Raw genomic sequence first — 16,465 nt, forward strand, 5'->3', positions numbered from 1 at the left:
ATATTCTTTGACGACTTATATATATATTTTTTTTTTTATTCAATTTTTATGCTCTTTTGGTTATTAGGAGAATGGCTCTGTCTATGTAATAGGGCAACATAAATTGGTCACAGATTACCAATTCATAATGTGATTTTCTATCACCTCAATATATATGAAATAAAGATTTTATGTTAAAATTTGAATTGGTAGGAAAATTATTACTCAGTTTTTACTATGTCCTGTTATAAGACCAGTACTGAAACCAATAGCATATGTTTATTTTTGGCTTGTGAATCATGTAGAGGGGGGAGTTCGAGGGGTAGAATTTATTAATTTTTACTGCTGCTTATATGAAGGCTATGTTACGCTAGCCAATACAGTTTGAAAGCCTCTTTGGTTTAGCGAGGACAACAGGCTTTCTTCCTCTCTCTTTTTAACTCTTAGGACTAAGGCCTCCTGCACACAGCAAAGCCGGATTCCGCATGCAGAATCCCACAGCGGAATCCCGCCCTGGGAGCAATGGCGTCCATGCGTACCTGCTTACTTTCATTTTCATCTGTACTGCGGATGGTCCGCATGGCAAGCCGTAGGACATGAGCAGTACAGTTTTTTTTTACTGCTTTTCCAGCGTCATCACCTAGTGATGACATGGAATCTGCGACCTTTCCACAATATCAATTGCAGAAGGGCGGCGGATCAGATGGATTCCATTGGCTTCAATGGAAGCTGTCAGTGCATAATCCATACAAAAATGGGGCATGCTGCAATTTTTCTTCCACTTACATAAACAATTTGTTTCTGCAAGTGTGCAGGAATAATCAATTTCCCATAGCATGCTATGGGTGCCATTTGCTGCAAAACGGCGGTGTGGATGCCGCAGCAAATATCTGCCCGTGAGCAGGAGGCTTAAGGAATAAGGTTGACTTTTAAAAAAAATTGCATAGTCTACCAATATTTGTGTTTTTTCTCATTTTAGGAGGCAACCCTCCCACTGATTTTAATGGTAGTGAAGCCAACGATTACACTTTCGGCGCTGACCAGCAAGGACTGTCAAACCCGCTGCACTGACAGTGGGTCAAATGATCAACTGATTGGTAAGGATGCAGAGCGGCAGGCCCTCATTGATTAATTATTGATGACCTATCCTGAAGGCTATCAATACCCCTTCAAGTTTAAGAACAGATTAGAAGGCGGCAATAAGAGCATGAAAAGAGAACAGGGGCTTTTTTTTCTTGGCATTCTGATAGAGCATTTGTTTTAGGCTGCCTGCAAACAGGCGATTTGCATTGTGGAATCCATAGTGGGCGTCTGCCTCCGGATTCAGCAGCAAATGCCGCCCATAGCATGCAATGGCAAAACGCTATTCCGTGGAGAAAAAAAAAAGACAGGCTGCGATTTCCTCTCGCAGAGAAGAAATCGCAGCATACTGTAATTCTGTGCGGAAGGCTTGCATTGAAGTCAATGGAAGTTGTCCGCCCCATGACCCTTCCACCATCATTGCGGAAAGCTAGCAGGTATTCGTCTGACGGCGTGGCATAATCTGTCCTGCGCATGTGCGCTGGCCGACACATCCGCAGCATAGATATGAAGACGGTGGACAGGTACGATGGGGTCACCAGCAGACCCCAGGGTTGGATTCCGCTGCGGGAGCCCACATGCGGAATCAGTTCTGACCGTGTGCAGGTGGCCCTATAGAGAATGCATGAGAAATATATGTGCTTACACTAGAAGAGTGAGGCGTTTTGGTAATTTTTGGTTACTTTTATTAATTGTTTATTAATCTATTAGTTGATTCTTTTTATAAGAAGCAATGAAATGATCATTTTAATATTGGAAACCTGTCAATTAAACATCTGGCACCATTTTTGTCATTTCAGTAACAAAATTAATCTACTTCTTTGTCAAATTAGCAGTGTCAATTTATCAGCACGACAGCCTAGTCAAGAGAATTGCCGTGTTCTTTTAAAAGAAACCAACCATCAAACTCCTTTAAATAGGTAGATTGAAGACTTAAGTGGGTTTAAATAGGCAGTGAGACTAGGAAGACTGGAAACAGCACCTAAATAAATATATTGTGAAAATAGGTGATTTTAATAAGGATTTATTCAAAAACATACTGCAATAAAACACATTAAAAAAAAAAATTAAAAAAAAGGATTGCTCAGTACTCTATTAGCTTATTACCACATAGCCCCTCTTCACATAACCACAAATGGAGAACCAAGCGATATTTATTAAAGCAGCAGCTATCTGTAATACCTCATGATTTGTGTATCATATTTTTGAAGCTTTATTTTTCTGATGTTCAAAATGTTTTCGCAAAACTAAAAATAAACAAAATAAAAAAAAATAAAAAAAAAAAGCAGATTTATATACACTGTAGTTTGTTTACTGAGACGAGGGAAGAGATTTAGTATAAGGCCAGTGACACTAGCATATTCCAGTCATATTTATGCATCAGTAATACAGATGAGTGTCCCAGCTTGAAAGCGAGTCACTTGACCCCAACATCGAGCATCACAGAAGTCTTAGATGCTTAGAGTTTGGTCAAGCGGGACACACAGCTGTATTAGTGTGACTGAAATACGCTGGTCTGTTTCCTAACTTGTATTTTATACATTTAAATCTCCTCTCGTTCTGGGGTTAATAGGTCCAGTGGGTGGTTATACAAGTTACAATCCCACACAGATAGATGTTAAATCAATGATAGGACCGCCCACTGGACTATTAACCCCAGAACAATAAGGTGTAAAATGTATTAAAAAAATATAAGCTATTCTGAATCTTTTTCCACAAATCTATACAATCAGTGTACTCAGCTCCTCCTGCTCAATAACATACTACCTCCAGTTTAGACATGTTCAATTCAAGCTGATCAGCTCCGTTTAAGTCTTTGTTCAAATTTAATCTATGTGTTATGTCCAACGCATGTGTTGGGAAACTCTCCAGCCTAAATTATTCATGAAGTCCCGTTGTCCTTTGTGCATCGGTACATTTTTTATTTTTCACTGTATAGTTTAGTAGTCTAATCTATTCCATGCAAAGAAAGACACATACATTTAACATCTATATTATGAAAATCCACCGACTGTAATACAGCTGCTTTGCCTGTTATACCATACTAGCTGCTACACCTGGCTTCGCCCGAGTTAACTTGGTACAGGTGTTTATCTGTTGTTCGCACGGAAAGGAGAGGAGTGTTAGATTCTCCTCAGACTGCAGGTACTGATGTCCCTCTGCAGAAAGTGCCACCCCTCCCATTCTACTCACTTTTTACCCTTAAAAGGTAACACCCCTTTTTATTCGAATTTACCCCCAGATTGGAGGTTGCAGCCCCTTCTTAGCCTTAAATGCATCCGTGCATACCTGTCATTTTTGCATTTTTATCTGTACTGCGGATGGACCCGGCGGCTCGCCATTGGACACGCGCAGTACAGATTTTTCCCAATTTTTTTTTTTTCTTTTCAACCACGCGCTGTCGCTAGACGATGACTTGGAATCCACAAGCTGTCTCCAACGTTGATTGTGGACGGGCCCTGGGTCAAACGGCTTACATTAACTTCAAGGGAAGCCATCCACGCAGAATCCGCACAAAAATGGAGCATGCTGCAATATTTCTGATGCTTGCGAAAACTGCAACTGGTTTCCACAACTGCGCAGGACAGATCTTTTTTCAAAAGTATGCTGTGGACGCCCACCTCAAATTCTGCAGAAAAACCCACCTGTGTGCAGGCTGCCTAGTGCTGGGTTCCCACAGGACAGAAATCTCGCAGAATGTCCACAGCAGGACTGCATGGAAATTCCTCGAGATTTCCACAGTAGAAAAGCTACTTCTAAATTCAATTGGCGAGGGTTTGAAGGGACTTTTCCGCCTGTACTTCGCTGCGGAAATCTCCCCCGAAATAGAGAAAGGAGCCCGCAGTGGAAACTGCGATACAATTGACGTTGTGGATTTGAATTCCACGCCGCATGCGAGTATCCACGTGGCTTGCCAGCAGCATATGAACGAGATTTTTGCATACTGCTTAGTCTCAGCTTTAAATATGCCTGCGGAATTTGAGTGCAGAAAGTCCGCATGGAAATTCCGCCCGGTGTGAACCCAGCCTAAATGGTTCAAGTTGTGACAATAATTGCCCTGTGTAAAGCAATTTGTAACATTAATTTGAACAGTTAGGGCTATCTTAGGCAAGCGTATGGTAATCATGCATTACGTGTGTGGGTTTTGCGTGCATAATACGCTGTACCAATATCCTATAGGCAGTCATGTTGCCCCTCACACGAATTACAGAAATTATGCGCACACGGGAAAAAAAAATTAAAAACGCAGCATGTTCTTTCATGGCGAGTATTACAAATTATTAAAACAGCATGTATGCAAGTACCTGGATGAGAATGGAGTAATTAACCAGAGCCAGCATGGGTTTGTAACATAACTCATGTCAGACTAATCCAATTTCCTTCTATGACAGAATCACCGTCTGGGTTGATCAGGGAAATGCAGTAGATATACTTTATCTTGACTTTAATAAAGCATTTGACAAAGTATCTCATACCATACTTACAAAAAAATGAACAAATATGGGATTGACAAGGCAACCGTTTGGTGGATTAACAACTGGCTGAGTGATTGTACTCAAAGAGTGGTCATAAATGGCTGCACATGCAAAATGGAAAAATGTATCAAGTGGGGTACCACAAGGCTTTGTCCTAGGCCCAGTGTTGTTCAACATTTTTAAAAATGATCTAGAGGCTGGACACTAGGGAAGAGAGCGAGCATTCAAGAAGCTCTGGATAAACTTGAATAGTGGGTGGCGACTAACAATGGTATTTAACAATGAGAAATGCAAAGTACTACATTTGGGCAAGAAAAATGAATAGCGCATATGAGTCAACAGTGTGATGCAGTAGCAAAAAATTCTAGGATGTATTATCAAAAGCATAGAGTCTAGATCACGTGAGGTAATTCTCCCCCTCTACTCTTCCTTAGTCAGACATCATCTGGAATAAAGTGTCCAGTTCTAGGCACCCAAATTTTAAAAAGACCGGCAAACTGGAGGAAGTTCAGAGAAGAGTTCCCAAGATGGTGAGCCATCTGCAAATCATGTCCTATGCAGAACGGTTAAAGCAGGGGTCCCCAACCACCAGTCCACGGACTGGGGCCGGGCCGTTGGGTGTTTAGCGCCGGTCCGCGGCACCGCCGGGAACTTTTGCTCTAAACACAAGGCCCGTGGGCCGAATCCGGCCCGCTACCTTGTGCTATGTGGCCCAGGGCGTGCCGACGCCTCTGACCATCGAAGCGATTACCAGCGGGGGCACCGCAGCTCCCCACTGGTAATCGCGCTGATCCCAGCGCACACACTGACGTGTGCAGCCCGGAACGCTTCCTCCCCGAGTCCCCTGCTCATTAGTTCCGCAGGAGAGGACTCGGGGAGAAAGCGTTCCGGGCTGCACACTGACGTCAGGGCAAGCAGAGAGGGAGCGACGCTGACAGCAGGGAGGTGGTAAGTATATGGGTTGGGGGGCTGCCTATTACAGGGGAAGGGGGCTGCCTATTGATGGGGGGGAGGGACCTGCCTATTACGGGGGGGGGGGGGGAGAGACCTGCCTATTACGGGGGGGGAAGAGACCTGCCTATTACGGGGGGGGGGGAGGAGACCTGCCTATTACGGGGGGGGGGGGGGGGAGACCTGCCTATTACGGGGGGGGGGGACCTGCCTATTACGGGGGGGGGGGACCTGCCTATTACGGGGGGGGGGGACCTGCCTATTACGGGGGGGGGGGACCTGCCTATTACGGGGGGGGGGGACCTGCCTATTACGGGGGGGGGGGACCTGCCTATTACGGGGGGGGGGGGGCCTGCCTATTACGGGGGGGGGGGCCTGCCTATTACGGGGGGGGGGGGCCTGCCTATTACGGGGGGGGGGGGGACCTGCCTATTACGGGGGGGGGGGGACCTGCCTATTACGGGGGGGGGGGGACCTGCCTATTACGGGGGGGGGGGGACCTGCCTATTACGGGGGGGGGGGGACCTGCCTATTACGGGGGGGGGGGACCTGCCTATTACGGGGGGGGGGCCTGCTTATTACTGGAGGGGGCTGCTTATTACTGAGTGGTGGGGGCTGTCTATTACTGAGGGGTGGGGGAGATAAATTATATGCTGCCCTATGTGTGTGCTTGGGGGGGGGTAGATTATATACTGCCATATGTGTGTACTGCCAGGACATTCTAAATGTCATAATTAAATAAGAATGCACTAAACGCCAACTCCCTTCATAACCCCGCCCCATATAACCAAAGCCCCACCCATGTCCCGCCCCACCCTGCCGGGCCTTGTAAAAATGGTCTTGCTTGAAGCCGGTCCCTGGTGCTAAAAAGGTTGGGGACCACTGGGTTAAAGGATCTGGGAATGCTTAGCTTGCAAAAAAAGAAAGCTGAGAGGAGACTTAATAGCTGCCTACAAATATCTGAAGGGTTGTCACAGTGCAGAGGGATCAGCCCTATTCTCATTTACACAAGTAAAGACTAGAAGCAATGGGATGAAACTGAAAGGGAGGAGACACAAATTAGATATTAGAAAAGAAGCTCTCTGACAGTGAGGGTGATCAATGAGTGGAACAGGTTGCCACGAGAAGTGGTGAGTTCTCCCTAAATGGAAGTCTTCAGAGGGTGGACAGACATCTGTCCGAGATGATTTAATGAATCCTGCATTGAGCAGGCGGTAGGACCTGATGACCCTGGAGGTCCCTTCCAACTCTACCATTCTATGATTCTATGACGTTAATCCACATTGTCCATTACAGTTGTTTGAACTGACCATTCAATGACAACAGGTAAACGGACAACCGAGCTTTCTGGAAATGTTCTTTCAAAGACTTATTACTTGTGAATAAAATGATCCTTCATCTGACTATCAGACAAACATTTCATATGTGGCGGACTTCTTTCCAGGCGATGACAGGGTCATTGCCCTGCTAAATTATTTGTTATTAAATTTCACCCGATGTCAGTTTTCAACAACTTTAGTCTAATATGAATGGGTACCTTCAGTTTTAATGCCATTTCATCTCATATTTCAGAGATTATGGCAGGAGTGGGCATTTTTTGCAAAGTAATGGATTATGCCCTAGCTTTTTCTAACCACCAACAGTTGAAAGGCCCACAAGCTATTAGACATAGGACCTTAGGTTAACATTCTGTAACACTGACTTTAAACAAGTCCCTTATTTTAGCTGGTGGCTTAGGGTTTGCTCACATCTGCGTCAATGTTCCATTCAAAGCCTCTATCGCAGATTTCCGCTAAAATACTAGAAGAAATAGTGGTGCATACAGCGTTCTTCAATCCTGCTAAATGCTGGAGGGCATAATGAAAGCTAAACAGACTTTCTTAAAGCCAATGAGGTCTTAATTTTAGTCATAGGATGAATCTGTTTCGGCCAGAGATACCAGTTTCCTGCTCCTAAGACAAAACAGGAAAATTGAATCTATAGTGCAGATGTGAACAAGACCTAAATGGATAATAATGATTAGGCTGTTTGATAATGACACTCTGGTCCCTTAAAGAGCTACAAGGAAGTTAGAACTTCTTTTTGAGTTTATATCAATACCTAAAATTAAAGGGGTTGTCTCGCGCCGAAACAGGTTTTTTTTTTTTCCCATAGGCCCCCCATTCGGCGCAGGACAACCCCAAAGGATGTGTTAAAAAAAAAAAAAAAAAAAATTTTATTACTCACCCGAATCCCCGCTCTGCGACGTCTTCCTTCTTTCCTTCACCAAGATGGCCGCTGGGATCTTCACCCACGATGCACCGTGGGTCTTCTCCCATGGTGCACCGTGGGCTCTGTGCAGGCCATTGCCGATTCCAGCCTCCTGATTGGCTGGAATCGGCACACGTGACGGGGCGGAACTACGAGGACCAGCTCTCCGGCACGAGCGGCCCCATTCACCAGGAAGAAGACCGCACAGCGCAAGCGCGTCTAAAAAAGCAAGACGACATCAGAATTAGACGGATCCATGGCGACGGGGACGCTAGCAACGGAGCAGGTAAGTGAATAACTTCTGTATGGCTCATATTTAATGCACGATGTATATTACAAAGTGCATTAATATGGCCATACAGAAGTGTATAACCCCACTTGCTGCCCCGAGACAACCCCTTTAAGTAGTTTGCTCAGTAAGGATAAAAGTGGTGGACAGCAAGAAGTCACTTAGGGCACTGCAGGCGTGTCTCTGACACAGGAGCACACAGCAAGTATGCAATGAGTAATACACCATCTTCAGTTGTAATAACGTACAACTTAAAGTCAATGTAAAGATTGGTACAGTATTAGTGCATCTTGACGCCACCAGAAGCTAGGGGTTTGGCAGGAGGAACTCCCCTTCGCACACCCCTAGCCCCTGCTGGGCACGGCCCTACACGCTCACTAACTGCCAATGCGGAGGCAGGGGTGCAATAGAGCCATCCCTCTATGTAAGCCCTGTTACACCCCTACCTTCTGGTGGCGTCAAGATACACTAATACCGATTGGTACCGAATAAAATGTGGTAGCATACAATCATATGAGAGATAGCATACAATCAAGTGAGAGAGTGTAAGTGAATTCTCAGATTCTTGTAAAACAGAGGGGAACAAGGGGTTTTAGCATTAATTTACAAAGATTTGCTAAATGTAACGAACAACTTAAAAAATATTTATGCTAAAATGGGAGAAGTACCTGGTCATTTCCTTTCCCATAGAGACTTGGCAGACGGCCAGGTTACAGTCCATAAAACATACGCAATCTATTAACCACATGGAGATTGTATGCAAGACTCAATTATGTTGGCATTATTTGCCAAAAAGATTAGCAGTGTTTACATTAACTAGTTCAAAGTTATGCTTTAGGGGCTATTTACAGGAAGGTACCTTAGTGTATAAGTGATGGAACTGTACCCATACCAGGTCTCTGTGCAAGAAACTATTCCTGTTAATATCCCCTCCCTCACCACACAGGAGGTTACTACAATCAGAGTTGGCTATGCTAGACAGAGGTTTTGATCAGTTGCCCTTGAAGGCTAGATGTTGTCTAGGTGGTGTTCAGGATTTTGGCAGCAACTTGAATAGTAATAGCCAAGAATTAAAAAAGGAATAAAGTTTTATGTTTAATGAGGTGATAAACACTGTATTATGAATTATGGTTAGAATATAACCTTAGGGCCCCATTTAATGAATAACTGGTCAAGAGTTAAGCAAACCAGACCAGTACTACACGACGGTTTACAATAGTAGGGTTAAGGTGATTGGAGAATAAAGGTGACCATACACATTACAGAAAAGTATGCCAATAAGGTTAAACCACCATTGAATTAATGTTTGTCCAGTGACTGATCATTTTGCAGATGCAGCCACACACATTTTAGTCCATATTGGCCATTATAATTGCTAAAATGACACCAAGCTAGATGTACAAAAGATTTTATACAAGAGATCTTTCTTTAGTTGCTATTGGAAAACTGTACCATTTTCCCCTGAGATAAGAGTTTCATGCAGGAAACACTTTGTTTTCTCTGGAAAACCATATTCACATAGTGGAACTGGATCCCTGCTGCACTTTGGCTGTGTGGTGCAGAGTATTAAGGCAGCAGAGATGCAGTCCTAAGCTCTTGCTGACTACCTGAAGGTTGCAGGTTCAATCTCCACGTGGTTCAAGTAGCCGGCTCAAGGTTGACTCAGCCTTCCATCCTTCCAAGATCAGTAAAATTAGTACCCAGCTTGGTGGGGGGGGGGGGGGGGGGGTAATGAATAAAAATTACCTGAAAGCGTTGCGGAATAAGTTGGCGCTATGTAAAAAACAAGTCCCTTTTCCGCCTAGTCTATTGGCCAATAATGTCAGACACAGCTAACATCTTTCTATGCCATGGTGGTGTGCCATTGGAGGGCTGAAGCGATCATTTATTGTTAAATTTCACCTGGTGGACTATGGAAATGGTTAGTTTTTATCAACTTTATTCTAATGTGTATGGGCAACTTAAGGGAAGGAGAGTGTTTTATTCCCCTTGTTTGTTTGGTTTTTTTGTTCCAGTTTTGCATTTTTCTGCACTGTCCAGAAGTAAAACTAATTAAAAATTAGACTTTCCCAAGTTTGTCAAGGGTTAATGGTGTTCCAGGGAGACAAGTTGTTCTGAAACATTCTCTTATGTTCTTGAGATGGTATCATACTGGTTATTTTTAATCCAAAAGAATAGCCAGCTCTGTCAGTTGAAGCAAGCATAGAAGTTCCCCCACCCCTAAAATTGCTAAATTCTTTGCCATATGCTTTTTGTGTGTGTTGATTAATACTGGTTTTAAAAATACAAAACAAAAACCACACAAGTATTACAGGAAAATGTTTTTTTGGCTTCTGTCTGGGCATTATACATCAGCACATCGCAAAAAAAATAAATAAATAAATATATATATATAACATACATATATACACACACACACTATTGTATTAAACAGTCTGCTAGGCTATTTTTCAATACATTTTCATAATTGATCAATTAAATGGATACAGTTATAGCTTCTGAAGGACGACTGATATATTAAAAGGATGCCTAACAGCAACATCTGTCACGCACAGGCTATAATGGCATATGTTTAACAGATCCGTCGTGAAAAAGATTACAATGTATCCGTTACAAGTATGTCACTCTAGTCTATGGCAACAGATGCCAGTGTTAGGCATCCATCACAGCCTTCAAATAACGTATATACATCAACTGGAGCATATACCCCAACTAGAGCAAACGAACAGATGTAAACGGCCACTTAGGAAGGCAAACTTTAAATCTTGCATCAGTTACTAAGCCTTCTTCACACTTATATTAGCACATGTGGATCCGTTCTGGTTTTGCGGCAGTTTAATTTTTGTTAAAGACATCATCCCATTGTCCTGTGCCTGGGGCCCTTCTTGTCGAGCTACAATAAGGGATCTGAAAGGCTCAAAATGATTACTTTTTATATGGTTGTCCATTTATTTAAATAGGCAAATGGTGAACAATTAGCCCTCCACACAATTCTGGTAGCAAAGAGACCTCAAATAGAAGGTTAGTAAATACTAAAATTGTTTAAGTGCAGGACAAGTGAATACATTGTTGTTGTGAAAGATTTCCATAGACAATATGTCAACAGTTCACTAGTAGGTCTTCCAACATCAAATCTGAGAGATTAAAAACCTAATGTGTTTTAACGTAGCCCGAGGGTCTATTCACAGCATACCTTTTGGGCATGTTTAGAGTATCTGCCAGAAATACTTCCAGGGCATATGCCAAATCCAACAGATTTCCTTTTCTTTTTAAACAACTGTTTGCTAGGCTTTCCTATACTGGCAGCTACAATAAAAAGTATTTATACACTGCACTGTATGTTTTCTGTGCTTGTGGGCCTATACGTGGCATACGACTGTATAGTATATGTCAAGAGCTTTATATTCAGCACATACTGTATGCCAGTAGACTACCACTGCATATACACTGGATGGAAGCATTAAAAAATGTAATTACACACGTGACATGTACTTCTCAAATGTTGTATCAGGACACAAGTGTCATAATTCTGACAAGGGAGCGATACTTTGGCACCAATATTCTAAAAAACTGTAGTAAAATGGTAATCTACCCTACACTTCAGTGCATTGGTGTCATTGCAAACTTGTTCAATATAATAGGATAGAGATAGTGTGTTTTAATTATCTACATGTAGGAACTGACTTCTTTAGGCATTAAACAGAAACGTGGACTAAAAACCCTTTTCTAAAATATACAGCTATAAAATGTGAGACTACCTTAAAACAATAACCATACCTTGTTTCACTACCGTTCATATCCAGTAAGATCCATCACAAAAGTGTACAGTGATATCAAGTGGCATTAAATTATTTAAGCAAGTCCATTGGAATATTTTATTCCACTGGTCTCAAGTTTATGCACGAACAGTAACTTCAGCCAACATTCACAACATACTAGCAACATGGTGAAACATAGTACCTCTTTTATTTTTTATTTTTAGTGTTACTATCAGAGATGAGCAAGCCAACTCCGTTACTCGAGCGCGCATAGCACTTCTCGAGTAATTGCTTAGTGATCCGAGCAGGCTCGGGTGGGCTGCGGGGAGGGGGGGGGGGTGGGGTGGAAATGGAGCGGAGCAGGGGGGAAGAGAGAGATCTCTCTCACACTCGTCCTCCTGCTCCGCTCTCCCCCCCCCCCCACCTGCAGCCCACCCGAACCTGCTCAGATCACTAAGCAGTTACTCAAGAGCGATACTCGCTCAAGTAACTGCCTTACCGAGTAGGCCCGCTCATCTCTAGTTACTATATAACATGACTAAAAACATACAGCTTTATCATGTTAAAAATGTGAAAAAGCTCAAAAACTGCTTGAGAAGACACATACAATACGCACAGAAATGTCAACCATTAAAAACAGCTTTTGCATTACATTTCTATAAGAGAACTGAAAAAAAGTCAGATTTTTCTTAACGTTTTTGACAACTGAACTATTATGTTCATTCATACGATTAATAACCACACCAATTTCAGGAGCATCTGTGTAAAGTTTTGCACATACATTATCCAGGATACAGTAACACGGTATGGTTGGCTTAGTTGCAGACTTTGTGGCGGCTATTTGGCTAGTGTGGGGCCACAGAGGGAATAAGCTTACTACAAAAGTAGGGGCATTGGGCCACATTTGTGAAATGGTCAAAAAGAAAACCTGTCTTAGCTGTCTATAGCGTGCAGTCATAACGCAACTTTCATTTTGTATGCTGCTCTGGTAAAATGAAGGCTGCGTTTTGATTGGTTGCTAGGCCCACTTAGACAACAATTATCGCTCAAAAATCACTCAAAGCCATCTTTTGAGCGATAATCGTTGTGTAACTACACTGACATCGTGCAGTTTTTGTTAAACCATCGCTCATCGTTGTCTTTTAGCATGCTGAAGGACAACGATGAGTCTTATCAGGGATTCACAGCGGGATACAGCTAATACTATTGTTACAGCGGTATCCCACTCCCTGATGACAGGCAGGGTATGAAGAATACCCCGTACGGAGCGCTCAGCTGTATAACAGCCGGGCACTCCGTGCAGAAAACAGCTGGATGCAGGAGACAAGTGGGGACACCCCGCTTGTCTTCTGCATCCTCCTCTGGGAGCACTCAGCTGTATGACAACTGGGCACTCCCAGCAGGGAACAGCTGGATGCAGAGAACAAGCGGCGACGCGGAGCGCAAGGTGATTGCTCAACGTTTGAACGATCATCTTGCGATGTAAATGACAATGATTATCGCTCAAAATACATCTTTTGAGCGATAATCATTGTGTCTAAATGGCCCTTAAGACAGTTTAATAGATTTGCCCCATTGTGTCTTGAACAGTTTTATACCCGCTGCTATGTGGCAATTTACATATAACTTGTGTGTTACACACTACAGTATGGACCATTATACAAGGGCCATTGGCATTAATATTTAGTGCAAAATATCTACAAGCTTTCATCACTCTGCAGGGACAAAACCTGTGGAGCATGTCCTTCCATCAGCTTTTTGCCAGCACAGTGAGATTCTAGGTTACAATAAAGCATTTTCTCAACAGCCTCTCTTGGTTATATGCTGCATGGTCCAGTTCTGATGCGGTTATGCCCACTGTAGGCTCTTTCAGTGGTGGACAAGGGTCAGCTTGGATTAGTCTGCAGCTACAGAAGCCCATATGTAGCAAGCTGTGATGACACTGTTCTAACTGCTTTCAATCATAACTTTCAGCAAATTGTTTTCTCCCTTAGATAAGGCAGAGTACCTTTCATTCCCTAAGCACATCAATGAGCCTTAAGGTTTATCAAAATAATGGAAACATCTAATTATTTGACTTTGGAAGTTAATTAGTTCGACCAGATCTTATTAAAAGGGATCTCATAGAAAAGGGATAAAAATAAATAAATAAATTTTAAAAAGCTGAGAAGTTTAGTGTATTCACAAGTTTTTCTTCATTCAACTATTAAATAAAAATCTACATTAAACCCTTCCCACCCCATGATGTACATGTATATCATGGGAGGAAAGTGGTTTGCACAAAATGCCATACATGTACAGTTTGTAGATTGTGTGGGTTCAGAAGCCACTCCATCCACTAGGAAAGCCAGCTAAACCAACAGCCGGGATCCTACTGCAACAGTGGGGATTGGAGAGAACTCAGTTTGCCACCGTTAACCCTTTATATGCTGTGATCAATGTGAATTGTAAAATGAGCTCCCTTTACGACGTAATTGGCTCTGTGCCATCAAATCGGGGAGTGTCGGTTGACAGCTAACTGGCTATCATGGCAACCAATGTCCTCAAGGTGTGCCACAGCATAGATACATAATATGCTGTAGTACTGCAATGTATTATCTGATTAATCATAGGATCACAGGCCCAAGTCCTGTACAGTTAAAAAAAAAAGGGTGGGGGTGGGGGGGGGTGGGATTCTGCGCAATTTTTAACTCCTGAACGCCACAGGGCGTAACTGTACATCCTGGCTTACGTCCCGTGGATAGCGCGAGATCAGGAGTAATCCCACGCTATCCGGCAGCGGGAGCCGGCTGTCACCGATAGCTGGCCTCTGCCTGCAACTGTGAGGGTGCATCGGGACAGCGCCCCCCCCGCTGTTAACCCCTTCCCTGCCGTGATTCCCTGCCATCAGCGCACTCCCGCTGACGTCATCGGACTCTCGCGATATAATCGAGGAGGCCCAATGGGTTGCCATGGCAACAGGACACCAGCTACATGCCTATGATCACTAATTACAAGTGATAAGGCACCGCAGGACAGAAGTCCTGCAATGCTTTATCATAGCGATCGTAGGTGCTATGGATCAGGTCCCCCACAGGAACATAGTGTAAAAAATATATATAATATATAGATGGAGATCTATAAAAATATGTGCAAAAAACACTTTGTGCTTTTTCCCCTTAGTATAAAAACATTTTTTAAAGATTAAAATCCCACATATTTGGTATAGTCGTATCTGTAACGACTTGTACAACAAATTAAAAAAACACACTTTTTATCCTGCACAGCAAAAAGCGGAGGGAAAAAAAAAAAAAAAAAAAAAAAAAAAAAAGAAGACGCTAAAAAACTAAGGCAAAATACTTATTTTTTCATTTTGCCTCCCAAAAAAGCAATACAAGTAATCAATTTAGCCATAGGTAACCCAAAATGGTACCCAATAAAACTACCGCTTGTCACGCAAAAAACAAGCCCTCACAGAGCTTCATCCATGGAAAGAACTTTGAATGCAGCAATTTAGAAAAACAAATATAAAAAAAAAAAGTGTTTTCTTGCAGGAAAAAATGGAAAAACCTAAGAAAATTAGAAAAAAAAAAAAAAACGGGAATTTTTCTTACCGATAATTCCCTTTCTTGAAGACATCATAACATACGCTGGAGGTTGCTCCCCTGAAGGGACAGGAAGAGGCAGAGCTTAAGAGAAACCTCCCCTCCACCAAACACCAGTGCGTTCCAAATAACTACAGTGACAGAATACTTAACCAGAAGGTGTGTTTTTATTGGCATCACAGACCTCAGACAAATAAATTTTATGCATACACATTACCTCATGTGTAAACAAAATAAAGTTAAACATGTTGGTAGGGTGGAGTGGAGAAGCCCGTATGCTGTCATGTCGTCTTCAAGAAGGGGAATTTTTCTTACCAATAATTCCCTATTTCCCTACATCATGACAGCATATGCTGGAGGAATACCAAATAAATGTCAGGGGCTTTTTTAGGGAGGAACTACCGCTTGTAGCACCTTCCTCCCGAAGGTTGCATCCTGACTGGATTTAATGTCCAGCCTGTAATGTTTGATAAATGTATGACTAGAAGTCCACGTGGCCGCATTACAGATTGGTTCAATTGAGGCGTGGCTCTTTCCGCCCAGGAACACGCCACCGCCCAGGTAGAGTGGACTTTCAGTCCTTCTGGGGGAGGGATGCCCTTGGCCATGTAAGCCTCCTGGACAGCTCGCTGAGCCACCAGGTGATCGAATCTCTAGAGCGGCCATTCCTTTGGCCTGCCCCTGAAATTGAATGAAAAGTTTGTCAGTCTGTCTGAAACTTTCCGTCGCCTCAAGGTACGCTAGAACAGCTCTTTTAATGTCTAGATTATGGAGCTTCTGCTCCCTTTCATTTTTGAAGTTTTGACAAAAGGCTGGAATAACAATTGACTGGCCTCTATGGAAATCTGACAAGACTTTTGGTTGGAAGGAAGGGTTTAAAAGGTGAATAAGATTTTGTCAGGGTGAATAGTCATATATGGGGCCCTCTGTGAAAGGGCCTGGATTTCACCCACGCGCCTAGCCGACATAACTGCCACAAGAAGTGCTACCTTAAACGTCAGCATGGCGGTGGAAAAGGTCACCAAGAGGTTCAAACAGGGGTTCACAAAGGGCCTGAAGGACTATAGACAAATCCGGGGGGGAACGCAGTAAGCCTAG

General features: G+C 43.2%; 1 protein-coding gene across 1 annotated transcript in view; it reads right to left on the reverse strand.

The window, feature by feature from the left end:
- Positions 1–16,465, reverse strand: part of LIN28B (lin-28 homolog B) — a 70,288-nt gene that overhangs the window by 31,110 nt on the left and 22,713 nt on the right. The window lies entirely within an intron of this gene.

Source organism: Eleutherodactylus coqui, chromosome 1 (assembly GCF_035609145.1).
Source record: "Eleutherodactylus coqui strain aEleCoq1 chromosome 1, aEleCoq1.hap1, whole genome shotgun sequence".
Taxonomy (NCBI): Eukaryota; Metazoa; Chordata; class Amphibia; order Anura; family Eleutherodactylidae; genus Eleutherodactylus; species Eleutherodactylus coqui.